The 24,640-nt window shown below is 34.3% G+C and overlaps 1 protein-coding gene across 2 annotated transcripts in view; it reads right to left on the reverse strand.

Annotated features, from left to right (window-relative positions):
- The window catches only part of Gpc5 (glypican 5), a 624,390-nt gene that overhangs the window by 34,073 nt on the left and 565,677 nt on the right, over positions 1 to 24,640 (reverse strand). The gene's annotated exons all lie outside the window — the stretch shown is intronic.

Consider the following 24,640-nt stretch of genomic DNA (forward strand, 5'->3'; position numbering starts at 1 on the left):
AAAGATACCAAAATCAAACCAGAAGCAATGAGTGCTATTTTCTGTTCTGAATGGAAGGTGAGTTCATAATGAGAAAACTGACTGCATGACCTTATTTATGGAGAAGTTTTGAGAAGTTGGAGAAACTATGAGAAAAAACAAATATGATGGTTTGGGAATTAAGCTGCACACAGAAGGTATTTTCTAAGGTGTTAGGATAAGCACCTAATTAAGTGCCAGCAGGCTGCAGGGAGTGGAGACAGACTTGGATCTATGATTTCACACCTCTGTTGCTGAGAAGAGCTCAAGGCAGCATCTCCTCGGATGATTTGTGCTCCCGGGCCTCTAAAAGGCCAAGAAGTCAGAGTCTGCTCAAAGCAAAAAGGCCAGCAGATAAAGAAACGGTGCTGCTGTTAAAACAGACAATCTCACCATGAGACCAAGGTACACTGCCACCCTATGGACAAAGTGCATCTCAAAATGCCTAAGCTTCGTGTCCTCAAATACAATGTTCTTTTAAAACCACTATACAAGGATAAGTAATTAGTGCCTAATGGGCACTTGTGAAACTATTTTAATAATTACACTTTTTTATATCACATGATACTAGGAATATTGCTTCTGTCACTGGAATAATGTCACAGAGCCTCTAGGTGTATGATTTACTTCAGACTTTAACAAAGACTGAAGCAGAGTTTATTTCTTCTCTGGCCTTGATTTGATTACTAGAAAAGGTAACTGGATGAAAATATCCTTGCCCTAATTTCAATTTTAAACTTTACCCTACATTATAATTTTGTGAGCAAATAGATTGGGCACTTTCATCACATTTCAGCAACCCATTCAGAAAAGATGTACTTTACTTTTGGCCATTGTCCCATTGAAAACCAGCCATAAATATCTTGGGTATGAAAGAAAAGGAGGTCAGGCAGCAAGAAAATGCAATATCTTTTTGGAATTCAGAGGGTGGATAGGTTTGTCATGATGATTCAGTTGGAAAGAAGGGACCCATAGTTCCAGTACATGTACTGACAGAATTGAGGCAAATTTCAAACATAAAATCCTGATGTATGATTAGAACTTTGAAGAGGAACAGAAATTAAGAAGATTGAGGCTGTTACCTATGGAAACAGCGATGTAGGTCAGCCTTCCACTGCTTCATCTCACCCCTCCCCTCAGCTACATCTCTTGCACACAGGATAAAGCCACAGAAATACTCCTGGGGATGGCTTTGTCCAGGACAGGCCTGGTGAAACATAGGTGACTGAGACCTCAACCTGACAGGTCAACTTAGCAACCATTTTTGTGACTTCTCCTCAAAGAGCAGAAGAGACTAGCACAACACCCTAAATGACAATGAGGTGCGAGGTAAGTTCAAAGAAGAGTTCCCGTCTGGATCCCCACAAACATGTTTTTTTCTCCATATGATGAAGCCCATTGGCTTAGGAGCAACCCCCAAGGAAAATGTTGAGTAGGATCATCAAAGCCACAGCAACAAAATAGAACAAAGAACAGAAATGTTTTCAATGATAGTAAAAATCGTTATGGTCTATGTTGTTAAAAAGAAGTACTACTACTTCTAGTAGTAGTGGAATTATATGTATATGCATTTGAAACAGAGGGGTTGGGGCATTTCTGTCCTCCCTTACATAATAAGAGATCAAAAGCATACTCAATGAAGCAGGTGCTCAGTCTTTTCAGAAAAAGATTTTTGTTGTGATTAAAAAGTTTTGGGGGGCTTGGGTTGAAGCTTAGTGATAGACAGATTGCTTAGTATGCATAAGAACCTGGATTTGATTCTCAGAACTGCAGGATGAGGGGATTTGCTTGTGGGTAGGAAATAGTTAATTGTACCTGATAATTTCTACATAAATTGAAAAGTTAAATGTTAAAAATTCATTCAAATACATGTTTTTAAAATCTGGTTTAAGGCAAAGTCACTGTTAATATGTAGCCAAAGCAGGAAACTATAAAGGAAAAGTTCATAGATCAATTAGATAGTTTCAAATCTTCATTTTTCAATTATAAAATTTTCCTATTTAGTCAAGTAACTTACAACTTAACTTTAATAATACTAAAATTATATTTATACAAACACAAGTATAAACATGGTTATTTACTTATGGGGAAGAAAATGATATAGCATTTAAAATAGATTTAGATCAACATTAACTCATAACTTTATGCACAAAAGTGACACCAAGGCCCTTGGTTTAAAAATACTCATTAAAAAGAAGGCACTGCAGCAAAATAAGAGAGACAGTAGATTTGTCATGAAGTGTAACTTTTATGAAGCATGTACTCCTTGTTATTGCAGAGGGGTTGTAACCTACAAATTAGTGAGTGGAAAATGAGTTGCTGCAACTTACTTTCATGAACAACTAAAGTACTTTATTAATGCTACTTTCAACACCTGCACTTATTGTCTGAGTGATCAACTTTTCTATGATCTATGTTATCTACAGACTCTCTCTGATACACAGATTTACAAATCCCAGTGGGATCTGCCATTAACCTGTCTCATTCAAATATAGACTCTGTGTTCCTCTTGTCTTCATTCTTTGTATTGAGAGCTCTTATGCTTGGATGAACATGCAGGTCAATCATGGACAATATACTGATTATAGAACTTATTCACTGAATGAAATAAAATGAAACTACAAGAATACTTATCTGAAATTGGAATCCAAAAAAGGACTTTTTTTCTTGTAAAGTTGTGGGAGAATTAATTCATAGTAACATAAAACTACTTCTGCTGTTTTGGATGTATATAGGCAAAGAGAAGGGATTGGGTCTGAACCTGCTTTAAATTATACAGTGTATAAAGTGTTTAAAATCATGTCTTCCATCATAAGAGTACAGAATGAAAGTGATGGGTACTAGTCCAATTTGTGAACAATCTAAGGATTCTTTAAAAATACTTAAGTATAGACTCCTGGCACCAGCGAGATGAGTAAGTCTCCTACTGACTGAAATTAAAGTCTAGACATAAAAAGAAACTAATGAGTTCTCTTAAAAGTGAAAATAGCAGTACTCTTAAAATTGAAAATAAAGCCTAAATATGAAAATGGCCTGTAATAAGGATGGGTTTAATGGATCTTCCTTTCTTTCTTCCCCCAGCTTTGAACTCAGGGTGGACAAATTTCTGAAACTCTTTTTACCTAGAGAACTAGGAAATGTGGCCTCTGTGAAGTGGAACACATGTGGAGGAATAATCTTGTGTCTTTCTTTTTTCCCACCTAGTCTTACCCAAAAGGCCTGCTCTCATTTTTCATATACATTCTGATGGTGAAAGTACTAGTATAGTGTCAACAATGGACAGGCACAGAAACTTTGAGACCCAGAAATTAAAAGAAAAGATAAAGACAAACCCATATCCCTCAAGAACATATATAAAAATTTTCAAAAATGATTAAGAAACAAAATAGATATTAAAGAAAATAAAATGACAGTACTTCACAAAGACTTATGTTTGAAATTCAAAGTTGGTTAAACATTTAAAATTTAATGAATATAACTCACATATTAACAGACAGAAGGAAAACCATCAGGTCATTTCAGTAAAGCATCAAAGCACTTAACAACATTCAATACCCAGTCTACAGAAAACTCTCTGCAAAGTAAGAGTAGAAGAGACTTCCTTAACCTGTTAAAGGATAAAAACAAAAGAGCAACAATAAAAATTACCACTAAACTACACTTACTGGTGAATGAATGTCTGGTTGATTCTCCCTAAGATGGGGCTCAAGGCTAAGAAGTCTGCCCTTTCCACTTATGTTCAACTTCACACTGAAAGTCCTAGTCAGATCAATAATACAGATTTAAAAAAATCAATGATTCCCACAACTGAAAGGAAGAAATAAAACTTTTTTAATTTTCTGACTACATAATATTCTACATAAAATTATCCTAAATAACCTATTTAAAAGCTCTTCAATGTACTATGTGAGTTTAGCAAGAGTGCAATACACAAAGTCAATATATAAAATCATATTTCTATATATTAACTATGAACATTTGGAAATAAAAATGGAAAAATGTACCACTTAGAATGACATGAAGTGCTTATGAATAAATTTCCCAAAATGTGTGCATAAATAGTATTTTAAACAGCTAAGAAATGCTCAGAAAAATCAAAGAACTTAATAAACAGAGAGCAATATGGTTTTCATGGATTAGAAAAAACAATATTCTTGAGATTTCAATTCTTTCCAAATATACTTCTAGGTTCAATTAAATACCAGTCAAAATCCTAGTGGAGTTGTATTTTAGTAATTAGCAGCAACTTTATTTCAAAATATATAGGAAAAGGAAGAAAACTTAAAGTATGCGAAGATATTTTTTAAAGAATCAAGTTGGAGAAATCATACATAATTTGTGATTTTATGTTAATATATAGAGGTGTGGTACTAGAAATATCAATGGAACAGAATAGAAAGTCCAGAAATAGATTCACAAAAAGAGTATGGTGAATTTATTTATTTATTTATTTATTTATTTATTTTCCTGTTTGTGTCTGAAATGTTAGGGATTAATCCCAGGGCCTTGCATATGCTAGGCAAATGTTCTTCCACTGATCCCTATTCCCAGCTCTGGTTAACATTTTTTAGACAAGTGAAACTTCACCAAACAAAGAGCTTCCGCATAAAAAAGTAAAAAAAAATGAATAGGATAAAGATTCAACCAAAGGAATTGGATAAGTTACTTGCAAACCACCCAAGAATGGGATAATACTTGAAATTCATAATAATGCCTAGAATTCTCCTTTGAGAAAGGTGTATTGGTAATTCGACAAAGATACTCTTTTAAACAAATGGTACTAGAACTATTGGACATACATATGCAAAATATCACTTAAATACTTTAAAAAGAACTCTAAACATATAAAGAAACACAGGGGGGAAAAGACCTTTGTAACTTTGGGGTTATTCAAATATTCTTAGATTCAAAAACAGAAATCAACTCATAGAAGAAGATAAACTGATGCAATGAATTTCATTATAATGAAAAAGTTTTGTTCTGTGAAAGATGCTCCATAGAGAAATGACCAGACAAGCCATGGACTAGGAGAAATGTTTGCAACTCACACATCTGATAAAAGAATCGTATTGTGAATATGTAACAGCCTCAAAACTCAATAATAAGGAAACAATCTACCCAATACCACGGAGAAGAAGACTAAATAAATATTTTAATAAACAATAAATATTAATGACAAGCACATAGCATGAGGTTGAACATACCAGTCATTAGAGAATGTAAATTAAACTGCAGCAAGGAACTACTGTGGAAAAATAATCACAGTGTCAAGTGCAGGTATGAATGTGGAACAACTGGACTCTCATCAATAATGGGAATGATGGAAAATCACACTGCCATGTTGAAAATACTAAGGCAGTCTATTTGTAATGTTTAACATGATTCAACAAGCCCTCTTCTTGGATTTTTCTTGCTACATAAAAAGTTATGTTTTACTGACTTGCCTATAAATATTATGGAAGTTTCATCAACTGACAACAAACCTGGTGTGTCAATTTACTATGACTACCTTAACAAAGTACCACAGACTAGGGGGTTTAAACAAAGGAATATTATTTTCTCCCAGTTCAGGAGGTTAGAAAGCAAAGCTTGTAGTGTTAGCAGAGTTGTTTCATTCTGAGACCTTTCTCATTCATGGTTTTGCTTAAAGGTACCTCTGTGTCCCAGTATTTTTTTATAAGGACACAAGGCCCTGGATTAGGGTTGGTCTTAAGGGCCTCATTTAAGCTTAATTATCATTATTGTAAAAAGTCTGTCTACAAATACACTCACATTCTGATGTTCTGGGGGCCTAAACTCCAATATATAAATGGAGGTGAGTATACAGTCAGATAGCTGACAAAACTCAAAAACATCTTTAATTGATGAAATAATCAACTTCATCTGTATGGATATGCTATGCAGCAATAAAATATAATGAACTACATACACTTCAATATGGATCAATGTTAAATACTAAGTAAAAGATACCAGTTTCATGAGGGTATATTTCTTGTGATTCCATTTACAAGAAATTCTGGAAATGGGTTTACTCTGGGGATTGAGAACAGATTAACGATCTAATGATTGTCAGGAACTGGGGGACAGTATGTGGGATTTGAATGAAAAGGGACTTCATAAGGGAGTGTTTTATTGGTAGGGAAATTGGACTATATCTTGATACTGGTGGTACATGATTATGCATTTATTCAAACTTATAGAACTATACAAAAAAGTGGATATCACTTTATATAAATTCCATAATAACTCAAATAGGCTTATTCTAATAGCCTTTATTAAAATATTTGGCTATGAGTGTACCTTTATTCTGAAGATAAAAATAAAATTGACCCTCATCAGATTCTGTGGAAAAGTATATATAAATACACTTTAGCAAGTAATAGAAGTAAATTTGAATAAATTCATTTCATAAAGACCAGACTTAATTTATTTATTTATCATTATTTGTAGATAAGAAAAAAATATATATATATATATTTTAAATTTTGAAAATTGCTCACCATTACTGGGCTCTAAACTCAACCACACCTCCCTTTCTTATTCAGGAAGAAAGAGAACAATAGATCTATAGAAACCGAAGCTGAAAATTGATGTGTCCATACGCAGGAGAGTATCTATTTATACAACTGTAATCTGTGTAGGTTCCCATACAGGACTAATTTTTATTGATTCACATAATCTCTGTTTCTGAAAACTGGGAGTACACCTGTATGTGGCAGAATATACAAAGGCCAGGCAGTGGGACCCAGATGGAGAGAGTTGTTTAACTGTCCTGTAATGACTTATTAGTTCTCTCTTATCACAATGCATTATTCCAGGGTTTTTAACCTTTGGTCTTCTAATTAGTCTAGAAACAACTTATTTGCTGTCATTTGTCTCACTTCTATAACATCACCTTGTCCAGGCAGAAACAAATAAAGTAGCCCCAACAATCTGAGCTTCCACTCTTGATATGGAAGTCAGAGCTGGGCAAAGAAAAAAGATGTCCAGTGAAGATCTGAAGTAGGGCTTTGTGTGTGTGTGCATTTGTGTGTGTGTGTGTTTGTCTGCACTCATATATGTGCTGATGTACTGGCCCTTGGGACTCTCCAGTGGGAGTGGACATGAGACTCTGCCATGGAAAATTCCTCAGTATTGCTATGTGTATATCAAAGCAAGAGAAAGAGCAGATGAGAATGCTCCAGTTCTATACTCATTCATTTAAAAAAATTTATTGGTGTACTATGATTATACATAATAATGAGATTCATTATGCTGTATTCTTACAATCACAAACATAGGTTGATCGATCTCAGATCCCAGTACCTTCACTTCCCCTCCACTCCTCCTTCCCCCATCCCCTTGCTCTACCCTACTAATTTCCTTCCCATTATTATTATTGCTAATATATATATATATATATATATATATATATATATATATATACACACACACACACACACACACACACACACACACATATATATGTGATTCGCTGTGGTATATTCATACATATATATAGAATAGTTTGGAAGATTTCATTCTCCATGGTAATTCATTTTTGAAGTACAAAGTAATTACTAAATCTTACTATTACTTGCAATCACCTGTTATTCAGGTAAACTGCTACTTGAGGAAAAAGAGCAAATGGATGATATCTGTTGAAAACAAAAGAACCCCCAGGAAAAAAAATAGCCCAGAGAAATGGATGTGTGGCTTTTTCTTGTGATCCAATATAGCCATAAACAATAACCCCACAGTCAAATAGCAAATATTATGAAGAAAGAGCTAGCTATTCATATCACCTTTAGTTTTTATTTACTGGTTAAAAAGAAAAGTGAAATAAATTTTATTCCAAGTGCTGGGTTAAATGGTGATTCCATTCCCAGTTTTCCAAGGAATCTCCATTCTGCTTTCCAAATTGGCTGAACCAATTTGCAGTCCCACCAGCAATGTATGAGTGTGCCTTTCCCCACATCCTTACCAACACTTATTGTTGTTTGTCTTCATAATAGCTGCCATTCTGACTGGAGTGAGAAGATATCTTAGAGTTGTTTTGATTTACATTTCTCTAATTATGAGAGATGATGAACATTTTTTATATACTTGTTAATTGATTGTATATCCTCTTCTGGTAAGTGTTCATGTCCTTGGCCCATTTATTAATTGGGTTATTTTCTGTTTTTTGGTGCTTAGCTTTTTGAGTTCTTTGTATACGCTAGAGATTAGTGCTCTATCTGATGTGTGAGGGGTAAAAATTTGCTCCCAAGATGTAGGCTCTCTACTCAGGTCACAGATTGTTTCTTTTGCTGAGGAGAAACTTTTTAGTTTGAGTTCATCTCATTTATTGATTCTTGCTTTTAATTCTTGTGCTATAGGAGTCTTATTAAGGAAGTTGGGGCCTAATCGCACATGATGAAGATTAGGACCTACTTTTTCTTCTATTAGACTCAGAGTGTCTGGCTTAATTCCTAGGTCCTTGATCCACTTGGAGTTGAGTTTTGTGCACGGTGAGAAATAGGGGTTTAATTTCATTTTGTTGCATATGGATTTCCAGTTTTCCCAGCACCATTATTTACCACCTCCATAGAGTACTTACTGCATAGCATTGTTCTTTTTCTTTTGGGCATGAGAACAAGTCTATCAAGATAGAAATATCTATTATCAGCTTACATTCATTTTGTTTCTTATTTCCTAGTTGACAGTATCTTGTTTCATTAGTCACAGTGATGTGTGTGGCTAACATCTTGATTTCCTAGGCTCTGGTGCCTAGAGAGGGTTGTATGATTGGCTGGACTTGTGCCAGTGCGATGTGATCAGAAGCCTACTTGGCCTAATGATGGGGAAAGAGAAATCCCACCTGTCACGTGCCACTGCCTTCTGACATTTCCCTCTCCTTCTCTGATTTATAGAAGCCATGTACATAGATGAAGTTACCATTTTGCAAGAGTCAGAAAGAAAGGTGAAGAATGGCAGAATGAAAAGAAAGGTGGTGCTGGTTCAGTGTTGATACCAGGAAGACACTGAATTGCCAGTCCTGACCCCTTTCTTAGCAATGCCACCACAGCTGGGTTTCTGTCACAAGTCAGAACCAAACATGGTTCTGAATGAAACATCTTGCTGGTTCGAAAGGGAGCCATTTTAAGGCAGGCATTGTATTCTACATTTTAATAAATGGTATATGTGAGCTTTTGACTGGAAAAACATAACCAAGACGATTCTGTAATAAAGATTTCTCTCCTAAAATTAGGACATTGAGGGAAAATGTTTAACTCTGAATGAGAATAGGCATATTATAACAAAAAGTTATGTAAAGACTTAGAAACTTCTATTTCCTTAAATTTACAAATATGAGGAGAGAATGATACATTATTAGTTAGAATATTGAGGCAAACCTACAATTTTTGTATCCTTCAATTATCCCTTTAGCCTGAGAAAACTAACATGACATTACAATTACTTAATTCCATAATACTGCTAAATTATTTTCTTGTCATTTAATTCACTAACTATTAAATGGCAAGTACCAATTTTCCCCTTTAAATTCTGACTGTTTGAAAGATATCTGTCAGTCATTTTATTGTTGTTGTTGTTGTTAGAACAAATTTCATTTATTCATTTCTAGTGAGCAGGAAATTAGTGTCCATCTGTCAATGACTGAATACTCTGACATACACCATGATAGACAGAATGATTCATGGAAGCTACAGAAGGATCACTTCAGATTTTTAGCAAAACATGATGAGTCTGATTTTTGTGTAGACTTTTCCTGTCAAATAGTTAATAAGGTCCTGCATTCAAATTTGAGTAGTATTGATACCAGTAAACAGAACTGCTTAAGTTTACAATCAATAAAAATTCCCCTCTATTACCCACTGTTTAGTCTGTGTCTCTATTTGTATATATTTTGGGGTAGTGATAATTTATGTGCATAATAGATAAGATGAAATCAATCCTGTGTTTTTTACTTTTCTTCATCTATCATATCTGAAACTATCAAAAGCTGCCTGTCTGTGGCTTTGCCAATGTATTTAACTGGACTAGTTTATTTTTGGCTGACTACCTTGTTATATGGATTCTACCTCCTAAATAAAAATTTTAATTCCCTATATAGCCTTTAATTTTTCCAGTGGCTAGACTATAATATGTTGATTATTTGTCTGTTTTTGTCACTATTTTTGTATGTTTCCTCAGTATATAAAATTGGTCTAATCTATTGAATGTGTATTCATAAAATATGACATAGTATAGTATATACTTTCTATAAATAATAAATGGACAAATCAATAAAAATTAGAGTATCACAAAAATCATTTAAAGTGTTGTTTTTGTTATTAACCACCAAAGTTAATGAGCATTCGATGTAATATAATAATAATTAGTATTAACATTTTTTTTTCAAATTATCCTTAAGAGTCCTGAAACACTTCAGTAAGGGAGAAAACATAGACCATATGTGACATGATAAAAATACAGCTGGATATTCTAGTAAAAAGTTTCAACTATTTCAGGGTCCCGCTATTCTATGGTATTAGCTTCCATAAATCTGGTATTTTATTGAATCCAAATTAAGGAGAATTTGCTCTTCCAAAAAAAAATTTTGGATTGTCAATACAGCTTAAAGGAAGGAATCATCAATAGAAAGATTTTAGACAGAAGGGAATCTGAAGAAAAGAATTTGCATAGAGTAAGACCAAGCAGGAGATGAAATATTATGAAGATATAATAAGAAAAGTGTGTATGGGGATACAGAATGCTCTAGAAAGAAAATAGCAAGGAGGTAAGATCAAGAGGATTTGATGACTATGATTATGAAGGTGTGTTAGAGAAAGTAGTAGAGAAAGTACATGTAAATGATAAAGGAGATGGCATGTTTTATATTTCATAGTGTAAATACATGTACCTTAGACATAATCTGCACAGAGATGGCATTGAACTTTGGAGAACTAAAAGTGGTCAAGGCCAGGTATAGTGGTGCATACCTGTAATCCCAGGGGCTTGGGAGGCTGAGGCAGGAGGATTACAAGTTCAAAACCAGCATTAGCAAAAGAGAGGCACTAAGCAACTCAGTGAGACTCTGTCTCTAAATAAAATAAAAAATAGGGTTGGGATTGGGGTAGAGCGCTTGCCTGGCAAGTGTGAGGAACTGGGTTTGATACTCAGCACCACATAAAAATAAATAAAACAGAGATATTGCGTCCATAAACAACTAAAAAAAAGATTTAAAAAAATACAAAATAGGGCTGGGGATTTGGCTTAGTGGCTGATTGCCCCTGAGTTCAATCCCCAGTACAAAAAATAGTGATCATACTGCTATAAACACTGATGTGGCTGTGTCCCTGTAGTATGCTGTTTTTAAGTCCTTTGGGTATAGACCGAGGTGAAGGATAGCTGGGTCAAATGGTGGTTCTATTCCCAGTTTTCCAAGAAATCTCCATACTGCTTTCCATATTAGCTGCACCAATTTGCAGTCCCACCAGCAAAGTATGAGTGTACCTTTTCCCCACATCCTCACCAACACTCATTGTTGTTTGTCTTCATAATATCTGCCATTCTGACTGGAGTGAGATGAAATCTTAAAGTGGTTTTAATTTGCATTTCTCTAATTGCTAGTGATGGTAAACATTTTTTCATATATTTGTTGATTGATTCTGTATCATCTTCTGAGAAGTGTCTGTTCAGGTCTGTGGCCCATTTATTGATTTGGGTTATTTGTTTTTTTGGTGCTTAGCTTTTTGAGTTTTTTATATACTCTAGAGATTAGTGCTTTATCTGATGTGTGAGGGGTAAAAATTTGTTCCCAAGATGTAGGCTCTCTATTCATTTCACAGATTGTTTCTTTTGCTGAAAAGAAACTTTTTATCCTGAGTCTATTCCATTTATTGATTCCTGATTTTAATTCTTGCACCAAAGGATTCTTAGTAAGGAAGTTGGGGCCTAATCCCACATGATAGAGATTAGAGCAATTCATAATAGCTAAACTGAGGAACCAACCTAGATGCCCTTCAATAGATGAATGGGAAAAATGTGGCATATATACACAATGGAATATTACTCAGCAATAAAAGGGAACAAAATTATGGCATTTGCAGGTAAATGGATGGAGTTAGAGAAGATAATGCTAAGTAAAGATAGCCAATCCCAAAAAACCAAATGCCATTATAAGGAGGCTGGTTCATAGTGGGGTAGGGAGGGGGAGAGTGGGAGAAATAGATGAATTCTTGATAGGGCAGGGGGGTGGGAAAAGAAGGGAGGGGTATGGGTTTAGAAATTATGGTGGAATGTGATGGACATTATTATCCAGAGTGCATGTATGAAGACACGAATGGGTGTGAATATACTTTGTATACAGCCAGAGATATTAAAATTGTGCTCTATTGTGTAATAAGAATTGTAATGCATTCTTCTGTCACATATAAATAAAAAATTAATTTAAAAAATGATTAGGGAGTCTTACATGTCTAGAAAATAAGCAGTCTTGGAATAAAGCCATAAATAAAATGACATGGAAAGACAATAGAATCAGAAGTAATAACAGTGGAATGAGAGAAATAGGTTCTAGTGGTGAGACAAAATCTTGAAATTGGCAGGGCATGCAAAGGAAAAGTATGTTTCTGCATATAGATTTGGTTAAGTATCCAATACTATATAAAATCTGTCCAAAATAGGGCTGGGAAGAGTTGAGATGAGGATTACAACTACCAGTAAAGAAATAAATTTCAGTAAAATACTGGAAATTAAAATTATATTGTGGTAATATCAATAGGTTTATTTAATAGAACAAAGACTGTGAGTGTAGAAAATGTTAAATTTTCCTTGTTTGGAAGATAGAGAAAGAAGCAAGAGCACCCTTTATAGCCTAAAGGAAAATCAGAGCACTGCAGTGTCCCTACATATGTGATAGAGCCTGCTGATTTTGTTGAAAATAAATTTCCTCAATACCCAATGGGTATTACATTATTGTTTCCTTGAAATATTGTTTCATTATTAAATTATTGTTGATGCATGGAAAAACAAGAAAAAGTATCTGTAAAATACTGATTGCTCCTATCACTTGAGGCTATCAAACTCTCACTTCTCCACTCTTCCAAAGCGCCTCTGCCAGCGATTCTCCAGGGAGTTTCCAGAATCCTTGGGTCTTGGAGTAGGGTAGCACCATTGTTCTCTCTTGTTCTGGGGCTTCAACCTCTTGGATTGCACAGCTACTGGTTCCTCCAGCTCTCCAACCTGCAGATGGAAGTCCATTGTGGACTATCCAGCCTCTGGTGGTACAAAGCCATCTAATAAATCCCCTTTTTATAATCATACTTTCTGTTGATTTTTTTTGCTCTAAAGAACCCTAACTATTACACTCATATAGTAATCACTGTTGGGTATAATTATTGTTGATGTTGATGGGAAGTTTTAGGATGGAAGAATTTCAAGAAAATATATAAGGGAGAAGCTATAGAGCCTAAGAGGATAGCTGTAACAAAGAAATAGGTGGGTGATGGAGCAAAGTAATTGGCACAGCATTTCAGATACAGAAAGGGGCCTTGGAAAGAGGAGAGTACTATTTTTTTTCTGAAATGGGAGAGAATAAAATAGAAAAGTAATAAATTGAAACTTTCTTATAGAGAAAAGAAAAAGTAATTTGGAGGAATTAGTACTGAGTTGATTTAGTCATTTCAAGGAAGAAATCTGCTCATGCTTAATATGGTGAGCCTCTAGTGGTACCTCATGTTGAGAAGGGGAAAGATGGTTGAGAACAGCTTCTGAGTAACCAGGTAGAAATTCAGCAATGGAGTGATTACATCAGTTGGTCTCTATGTTCTGATGTATTCTACATATTGACTTAGTCTGTCAACTTCCATGCTCACTTACAGGTTTTACTCTAAGTCCCATGATATATTTTTGGCTTTTTAGTCTGAGAGAATCTAAAAAAGAGAGTAACAGAAATATTTAAGAGAACAGTAAAAAAAATCTATATTTTCCAGAATATACTTTCTTCAATTTTTGGAAATTATAACCATTAACTTTGCAATGGAAACTCAAGGACGGGTACATTAATTTTCAGGGTAAAACAGTTTTAAAAAATGTTCTGTGTTATTCTGGAAATAAGTCTGTTGGGTTATTTGGAGCTCTTTAAAGTGGTTTGATATTGGGAAAATTTGACTTTTTAAAAATATTATGAAACTAAGAATATCATGTGAAAATGTCATATGAAAATATACATGAGCTCAGGAATAATTTTTATCTATGGTATTTCTTGGTTATATTGCCAATTTGAGTGAAACAAAATCTCAGCTCTCTGTTTTGGTAGAAATAATAAAAGAGGGAGTTATACCTTGGATTCAGAGATGCCTAGAAATCACCTTCCATAAAAGACACCAATGCTATAATATAATACAGAGAATATTATATGACAGATGAAAATGTCTAGAACTATTAAATTTTGAAAAAGTATTAGTGCTTGCTTTGAAAGTTTACTTTCACATTTTAACAACAGTTGAACTAGAATACATAAAGTATGACTAAATATATTCAGTAAAAATAGAATGAAAATGTTAAATACATAGATTTTACTTCAACAGTTAATTAGTCATTATCCATTCTTTTGCTTAATAAACAATTTTATGCTAGAAATAAGCAGGTTTCTCCCTTCATATTATCTTTACCCAAGAGCAATTAAATAAATATCATTGATTACTTGCAAATTACAGATTGTGGATTCAGAGCTCAAAACTAAAGCTCTAAGGATATAATTCAATTAAAGGATCCATAATTGTGAATTCCCCTCACAAGTGCCCCTAAGAGAAGAAACTTCTTTTTCACATCAAAGTGAATTATTTTAATGACCATGGTCTACACAGGAAAAATCTATTAAAAAGTTAGAAACATTCTAACCCCTCTGCAGTTAAAAAAAAATCAAAAGCAAAAGCACAACATCCTTCAGTTGCTTCTTTATACCTTAACCCTCATGTGTTCTTTAAAAATATGAACACAAGTATGTGGGTCAGATCAATGATGGACCTAATCCAATATTTTCTGACAGTCCCATTTATTAAATGGTGGTGGGGTTGTCAACTACAACGTCACTGCAAAGGATTTGCTAGGGCTCCAAATACTCTGAATTTCACATAATCCATTTTATACCTGTCACCTCTAATTTGCCAAACCAGTTTGGATTAACCCTCTCAAGAACCTGAACAAGAGACACAGAGATCCATCCAAAGTATCCCACTAGCCCCCTTCCTCTTACTCTGCCTGCACAATTCCAAACTTCTACCTCTGTATTTCAGCACTTTACGCATCACTTTTAGCAGAAGAAAGTCTTGAAGTAAGACTTGGTATCCTCCGCTCATGTTTACCATTTAATTTTTTCATCCACAATCTCTCAGGAGTATCCCATAATAAATGGGGAATGTATATGACCTACTTCCAGAGCATCTGTGAGAACATAATTTTAAAATACATTGTAATTTTAAAACACATTGACTTCTAGAATGGTAAAGACCTCTCAAGATATACTTTTCTATAAGTCAAAGACAACACTGGGAAAAACTCAAAGTCAAATTTTCAGAACTTTGAAAAAAGGAGCATAATAATTCCAGGAGTATTTCTTCAAGAAAAATACGGAAAGTCAGTAAGCTTTGAAACATTTTAACTTACTCTATTCCCATCCCTGTCTCCCCAGCTCTGTGGTAAATTTAAAAACAAGGAGCCCTTAAATCATGGTAAAATCAACAATTTAGCAACCATTGACAGGGATGAGTGGAAAGGGCAAAACGGGCTTTGAGCTCCTGAAAAGCAACACTTTTGAATTTATTATTGTTTGACGGGCAGTTCCTTCAAAACTTCTTACATACTGCGTCCTTACTTGACCTAGTGCACACACTCTCAATACAAGCATAGCCTTCACCCGCCAGGGAATTTGCCAAAATAATCAATGGCAATGCTTTATTCAGCTTTCTAAAATGATGAGAGTAGATGGAACAAGTAAGAGGTTGACCACAAATCTTAAAAGGAATTCTGAAAGATGAGGAATGAGACATCTATATGGTGCTATGAAAAGCCGCAATATATCCCTGGGAATCTACAAAAACAATTGCGTGTGCAATATTGTATGCATTTCCATGAGAACCTGAGAAAGTCATAATCTCATCTTGCTGGATGACCATGAGGCACTGTGAAAGCAGTAAGTGAAGGCCAAGTTCCCATAGGAATGTTAAAAGTGTGGCCCCACAGAGAAAATAGTGGCTGCATTAAGGCACAAGACATTTAAAGAAATCATCTGTATCCACACAAACATATATTTTTAATAGGAAAGTTCCACAATAATTTTGGACATTTTCCTGATTTACTAGGGACAATATCCTGATCCTTGTTTTCTCCAAAACAAACATACACACAAAAAAACCCAAAACCAAAACCAGCTACTATGCTAGCATTGCAGAAAATGGAAGGAAAAAATCATAATTTTCAGTGGCATATTAATGCTTTAGGAAGGGCAATATTTTTTAAGTAAGACAAAATTATTTTTATTTGTTCTAATTAGTTATACATGATAGTAGAATGCATTTTGACACATCATACATAAATGGAGTATAACTTCTCATTCTTTGGTTAAGTAAGACAAAATTTAAGCATTTATTTTTATATGTTAAAAATATTAGAAAAAATATTTAGAATGTCATGCATGTTTACTTATCTGGAATTGCATAGGAAAAGCAAAACAAAACACCAATAATACTCTGTCCCAAAATCTGATTCATAAATATGCTAAAATAATATCATAGGACCATGTTGTTCAAAACTTCAGTTTTGTTCTCAGCAGTCTCCAGAAAACTATTTCATGTTATTCCTTATTTTCCTCTTTCAAACTTTCTAAATATTTTTATAAGCTTTCCCCCCCTCAAGTTTACCATTAAAAACTTTTCTTGGTTTCATCCTTTACAGAGAAAGAACCAGCATTCAGGTATACTCCATTTAAATTTTCAGATCCAACTGGATACTGATCCTTACGTATATTACAGATCTTTCCCTACACAGGTTCTTTTAGAGGAAAAATGAATCCATTCTACAATCCTAAATGAATCCTTCTTATTGTGCTACATAAGCCTGGTCTTCTGTCCTTACCACCCTGATCAGGACATTTGAACTGTTAATACACTCTCTTTCCCACACTCTCCAACTCTCCTCTAATGTTATTTCTCCCCTCTTATCAACAGACCCAGACTGCTTATACTTTGGGAAAAACAGTTATTGTTTCTGACCATATTGGCTACATATAGTCCTCTTTTTACAATCATAAGGAATATCTTAAAAAATATATAAATAAATGAATTGCTATTCACTTCTTCTTTTCAACTTTCTTCTGGGCCCTCTGGTGTCTAATCTCTGTTTGGCCACCTCTCTTGCTGTTTAAAGAAAGTTAACAAAGACACACTAGTTACCTTGGGCTATGGTAATCTTTCAGGCTTGTCTTTGACAACCTTATACTATTTGATATGGTTAGGGGTCTCCTTAAAACTATTTATTTTTGCTTTCTGAAAATATTTCTGTCGGGCTTTCATAATTTCCCCCATCCTTTTACTTCTAGTTATTTTCCCTATTGCTTTTTTTAAAAATGGTATTTTTTTGTTTTTCACCCATCTTTCTCTTATGCTGTCTGCCTTTGTAAGGAAAGCTCATCTATTTACAGGATGTCAATCACTGACCATATGCTTATGAATGACAAATCTGTAGGCCCTATCTAGACCTTTTCCCAGACTCCTTATATTCGCCTTGCAAATTCTTCCTTCTGGATATTCCAAAGGTAAAAGAAAATCACTGACTGTTGACAATATCCAGAGAGCTCATATGCATTTCAGTTTGGCATTATACTATTACTTTGAATATTTTGAAGTTGCTAGTTTAGATTTATTTTTCCCTCTAAAATCATATATTCTTAATTTTTTCATCATATGCCTGAGGCACAACTGGTGTTAGCCAGGATTTATTTCAAGGTGGATAATTGTAAAATCTTGAAAGGAAAATTATTGTAGAATAGACTGACTTTTTAGAACACATCATTTTGTTTCCCAGAACCAACTGCAAAGTCTAAGGCTATCACTATTAATTTTGAATATTCTTGCTACAAATGACTTGAGGTAGAACACATAAATTAATTTGATATTATAAACTGTAAGTCACCCATGTTTAAACACTTTCATCCTAATTGCTGAAAATTTCAAATTTAAATTCATTTCTTCCAGTTTGTTTGCATCCTAATTAAATGATATCAGGGATAGCTCTGGAAAGAGTGAATATATGCATAAAAGCATACTGGGAATTCACTGTGGACATGGCCAGCCTATGGTAACCAACATAATCTGTGTATAGACACTTACAAACTCAACAGGGTTCCTGTAAACAAGCTAGCTAATTATATCCCTAAGGAGTAGGGTTGCTAAGCCCTGTATTTGTCACCTTTCAGTGAAAACTAAAACAAAATATCATCTTGAAAGTGAGCAGCTTATTGGTGCCTTGGCATATTAAATAGTAACATTTTATTTCCCACCAGGCAAAAAATTAAAAGCAGTGTGAAAAAAATTAAAAAATATATAAAATAATGGGATAAGATGATATTTAAATAATTTTATTTTTTCAGAATTCATTAACTCACAACTAATATATTTATCATTTGATATTTTAATAGGTCAGTTCCCTATCCCTTCATTGAATAGATGTGTGATGAAAACTGCATTGTTATAAAAACAATCCTATTATCTTTCTTATTAATGACCACAATTTATCACGCTATTGAAACATATTGGTAGCAACTCTAACTAGAGAATAAAAATATATTCAGATATTGCATTATTTTACTATGTCCTGTCTAATCTTTACTGTATATTGTGATAATCTGATATGGCAAATGGACTGTGGCGAAAGGTTATTCTTTATTGATGTCTCTAAAGTTGGTCATGCTGTAATAATGAAGATTCCCTAGATGCAAGAAGGACCTTGCATGTTTTAGCTTTCATGGTTTAGTAAAACTTGACTTTCAAGCTCCTTGGTCTTGGCCTTTCTAGTTATCCCCATTAAATTTTTCCAAAAAGATATAATAGTGGATTACAACTAACTTTGAGTTTCAAATATAAAATGCTACATCATATAACAATGTGTTATCCAAAACTATGTATCACCCACGACTTGAAGATATGATCAATCAGTTCACAGAAAAGTACATACAATTAGGCAATAAATATATGAAAAATTTTAAACTTGCTAAATTAGTATTGTGACTTTTTTCCTATAAGATTTTAGGCTTGAATTTTAAAAGAAGACAATCCTGTAGGTATCAAAACTGCTTCTTACTTTTTTTAAATTTCCATCATAATCACATAAACTAATAAATACATGAAACCAAAGGAAATGAGTCAAAGTAGTAGTATCTTTTATCACTTTATATAATGACCTCCATTTTGGAGATGTTATTCATTAGACATGTTCAAAGATTTGAAGAATTTTCTACTTAATTTTGAGTAATAATAAAGTGACATCTGTAGTATGAAATTCATTTTTAAATAAAGAATTATATTTTGACTTTTAAAATTTCAAGAATTAAATTTTAACTAAAACATTTAATGTTTATGTATTGCTTGGTCTTAATATTGATATATAAAAATGAGAGTTATGTCAAACTTGAGTTATGCTATAATTAGTGTAATTATTTTGAAGTATTTATTCTTCTGATGTTATCTGAATTTAACTTTTTTTCTTGTTGTTTTGTAAGGAAATATATTCTACTTGTCTCTTTATCCTCTTTTTTTTTTTGGAAGAAGTAAAGGTGAAAGTGAAAAATAATCTGTATTTTAAAAATACACACACACACACACACACACACATGCACATTTAAAGTTTGTGGGGCTATCAGAGGTGATAACAGATGTTGATAGTAGAACCATCATGAATGTGATTAGTGCACTTATAAAAGAGCCCCTAAGGGCTTCCTTGCCTCCTCACCCTGTGAGAACACAGAAAGAAGGGACCATCTATGAGTCAAGAAGCAGCTCTCAACAGACATCTCATCTGCTGACACTCTGATCTTGGACTTACCAATCTTGAGAAAAGTAAAAAATAAGTTTCTATTGCTTACAAGCCACAAGATATAAGGTGTTTTGTTATAGCAGCCTCTACAGACTGAGACATCCATATTTATGTTCTGCAATGAAAGTGGAAATGGCTGTGCTAGTCTAATTATCATCTGTAAGTAAAAGTTTCATTTCTGTGGAACTATAGACCAGAAGCACTCATTGGATTAAATTTGATTATGATTACTATGTTTTGTCTGATTCATGTACAAGGTTATGGAATAAGACTAACAGTGCTTAGATTTTACAATATCATATATCACATATTTTAATGGAATCTCCTAGGTGTTTTGAAAAATAAATCTTTCCTGCTAAAATTAATAAAGAAGATTTACTTAAATGACTATCATTTTGGTATATAGTAGGCTTGTAAGCAATTTTATAATGTTTTTATTTTGAAGTAATTTTAGACTTATAGGAATATTACATATACAGGCACATATATTCAAATTATTCAAGTAAGAAAGCTAACACTAATGTAATAATATTAACTTATCAACAAATTTTATTATCTAGAATCCTATGTGGCCTTTGGGTGTCAGTATTTTTGCTCCAATTTGGGAGAGTTACTCAGCTTTCCCTTATCTTTTATGAATGATCCTTTCATATTGGCTAGTTGTTTTGTACAATGTCCCTCAATTTGGGTGGGCCTAGTATTTTCTCATCATTAGACTGAGATTGTGTTCTTTTGACAACAAGCTACTGAAGTAATGTTTCATTCTTCTCAGTGCATAATATGATGCTGGCATGTCCCACTGCTGGTAATGTTAACTTTGTTTACTTTTTTAAGATGGTGCCTGCTTGGTTTCAAATATAAAATGAAAAATGTTAAAGACTGCTTGAAAGTCTAGGTGTAAGGGGTATATTAATTTTCTATTGCTGCATAACAAATGACAAACTAAGAGGGTCAAAACAGTGCACATTCGAGATCTCACTTTCCATGGGGTAGTTCTGTCAGGGATGATGGGGTTCCTGTGATCTGGGTGTCCCAAGGCTACATACAGTCAAGGTGTTGACTTGGCTGCATGCTCATCCCAAGGTTTGACTGGGGACGAACTATTTCCATGTTCATTGCTGACTGTTGGTGGGATTCTAACCTCCAGTCCTAGAAGCTGTCCTAGTTCCCCAAGACATGGCTTCCCCACAGATAGTTCACCACTGGCTGTTTGCTTTCTTCATATCCGCATGTCAATATTCAACATGGACCAGGACTTAAGTCCCTGTTTCAAGGACTTTGCTGTAAGTCAGGCCTGCACAAGTTAATCTCCCTTTTGATTAACTTCAAATAAAGTAAATTGAGATCTTAATTATACCTGAAAAAAATCCTTTCACCTTGACATTCTGTTAACTAGAAACAAACCACAGGTTCAGCTTAAACTCAAGGAGAGAGAATTATACAAAGGTATCACTTAGTGTGTGGGTGGGGTGGGGTGGGGTGGGGTGACAGTCACATTAGGCTGAGTCTAGCACAGTGGGGGAGCACCTTAATTAAACTTACGCAATCAGTTATTGATCAGCTACTATGCAGCAGGCACTCTGACTTTTACAAGCCTTTAAATAAATAATCACTGTTTATTATATTAAACATCAAGATAGCAATATGCTCAGCAAAAGAAGACAGCACAAAGCAGGAACAAAGCAGGAACCCTGCAAGTAAGGGTCAGATCTTGGAGAAGATGTAATTTTAGGAGTGTAAAAGCAGTTCACAGATAGGAACATTGTATATAATGGAACAGTAAAAGCCAAGAAAGAAAAATACCGAAGAACATGGTATTGAAGTAGTTCAGTATTCACTCAATATTAACTATTAACACAAGGTAGGTGAGGAGGGGTCAATTAGAAGGACCCTGTATGGAGAGCTCTGTGTAGCTTTAATAGCTTAGATATTAATCTCTAGCATAGGTTATGGGAAGTCATTGAAAGATATCAAAAAAAGGTTTGACTTGGTTAGATGGAGGCACTTTTAAGAATATTAATAGACTCTTTTTATTATTTATTTATTTTTAATTGATTTTTTAAAAATAAATGACAGCAGAATGCATTACTATCCTTATTACACATATACAGCACAATTTTTCATATCTCTAGTTGTACATAAAGTATGTTGACACCAATTTGTGACTTTATACATGTACACTTTTAAGAATATTAATAAACTCTTGTTAAAAATAATGAAACTAATCAAGGAACATGTAATTGGTGTGGAGACAAGATTTATTTTTGGAAAAATCAGGAGATCAGTTAACAACACCCATTAATTGATTAGATGCAGGGTTTAACAACAATAGAAGATGTAAGAATGATCTCTAGCATCTTATGTTAGGGAATGTTTTAAGAGGAATCTGTTAAACTGAAATAAATGAAGAGTCAAGAATAGATTATTGGTTTCCAATTACTGTAACAATTTACTACAAATTTAGTGGCTTAATACAAATGTCTGATCTTACAGTTCTGAGGGATAAACATCTGACATCTCACACTGGACTAAGATCAAAAAGAATTCCATCCCTTCCTAGTGTTATGGGCCAGGCTATATGGGCAATGACCAAACAGACTCCCATAGGAAAGCTTCTCCCATGGGAAAGCCCCACCCCTGTACCCATTAATAGTTACCTAGCATAATATACTTGGCAACACAAAATAGCAATTCTTATACAAGGTAAAATTGTTCTCTTTGGTTTCCATTTTTCTTGGGTGATGTACCCTGTCAGAGATTGATTGTCTAGATATTAGTAACCATTCTCTAACTTGTACTCAACCAGGGTCATTTTGACCCACTTTCCTTCTGCTTGCTTACTGCTATGCTGATCTGGAAAATCCTGTGGGAAATACCAATGTACCCATTGCATTGTCTCACTAACTGCCCAATCCAGCTTCTGTACCTGCTTGCTTATAGCTACATCAACCCAGATGTAGTTTTTACCTTTAAATATCCTAACATGCTAAAGCTTGGGGCTGTTCCTTGCAGAGACAGTTATGGGTCCTACAGGGAGCGGTCACCAGCTGGCCAGCTAAATAAAGACTCTTCAATTTGGACAAAACTGGGACTTGGTGTGTTTTCTGAGTGACCTGACCCACAACACTAGAGGGTCCAGGGAAGCATCACACATCCTTCCTCTTCCAATTTTAAGAATTCTTATGATTACACTGGACCACTTGGCTATCCCAGGATAACATTCCTACAATGAAGTTGGCTGGTTACCAACCTTAACTTCATCTGCCATCTTAAGTCCTCTTTGCTAACTTGGCATAACCACAAGGTTCCAGGGAATAAATAGAACATGGATATTTTGGGGAGTATTATTCTGCCCTCCATAGTTTTCTCTCAGACTTCCAATAATATCCATCCATCTCACACGTGAAATACCTTAATTACATTTCAATTGTACAAAAATTTTCATCATATTACAACAACTCAAGGTACATTTTATCTAAATTCCAAATCAGCTCAAAAGTTCCATATTATTCCCTAAATACAAATTTGGACAGGTATAAGATAATAGTGATATATATATATATATATATATATATATATATATATACACACATACATACACACACACACACACACACACATACACACACACCATACAAATAAAAGAAAAAACGGCATTACAGTTAGAAAGAGTTTCACAGCTCAGAGGAGAGCTCCAGTGGGATTTGATACTTAGGAATAAACCTCTGGTTTTGGATCCATTCTCTGGGATGGAGGCTAAGCCCACTGGCCTCAAGGCTCTGCCTCCTGGATCATCTTTCCCTTTCCATGAAGTACAGCATGTGTTTACAATTGAGTAGATTTATCAGCCTGCTTTATCTCCATAAAATTTTGGAATCTGATGGCCATCTTTTCATTCTGTGTCCTTCGTGTCCTTTACAGCCCAAGCTTGCAATGTCTTGCTTGGTATAGCATTCTTAAGATTTTTTTTTCTGTATCTCTTATAATACAGGGTTCTCTCTGGTAGATCAAAAGGTTGTCCACAGATAGTCTCATATAATCTCATTTCTATTTAAAGGTTATAATGAGATGTTAGAAGTATAGTTGTCACACATTTAACCTCATCACATAACATTTTCTGCAGTGGAAACTTTCCATTTTGATCATCCTCACTCAGGTTTATCAAAATATTTTCCAACCATAGCCTCAGTTATTTTAAAAGTATGCTTTACTTTCCTGAGAGACAATATTTTATTTTTTTTTATTTTTTTATTGGTTGTTCAAAACATTATAAAGCTCTTGACATATCATATTTCATACATTAGATTCAAGTTGGTTATGAACTCCCAATTTTGCCCCAAATACAGATTGCAGAATCAAGAATCAGGCGGTATAGCGATACCAGACTTAAAACTATATTACAGAGCAATAGTAACAAAAACAGCATGGTACTGGTACCAAAACAGGAGGGTGGACCAATGGTACAGAATAGAGGACACAGAGACTAATCCACAAAGCTACAACTATCTTATATTTGATAAAGGAGCTAAAAGCATGCAATGGAGGGAGGATAGCATCTTCAACAAATGGT

Source organism: Marmota monax, unplaced genomic scaffold, assembly GCF_021218885.2.
Source record: "Marmota monax isolate L192 unplaced genomic scaffold, Marmota_monax_Labrador192_F-V1.1 WCK01_AAM20220418_F8-fsc00026, whole genome shotgun sequence".
Classification (NCBI taxonomy): Eukaryota; Metazoa; Chordata; class Mammalia; order Rodentia; family Sciuridae; genus Marmota; species Marmota monax.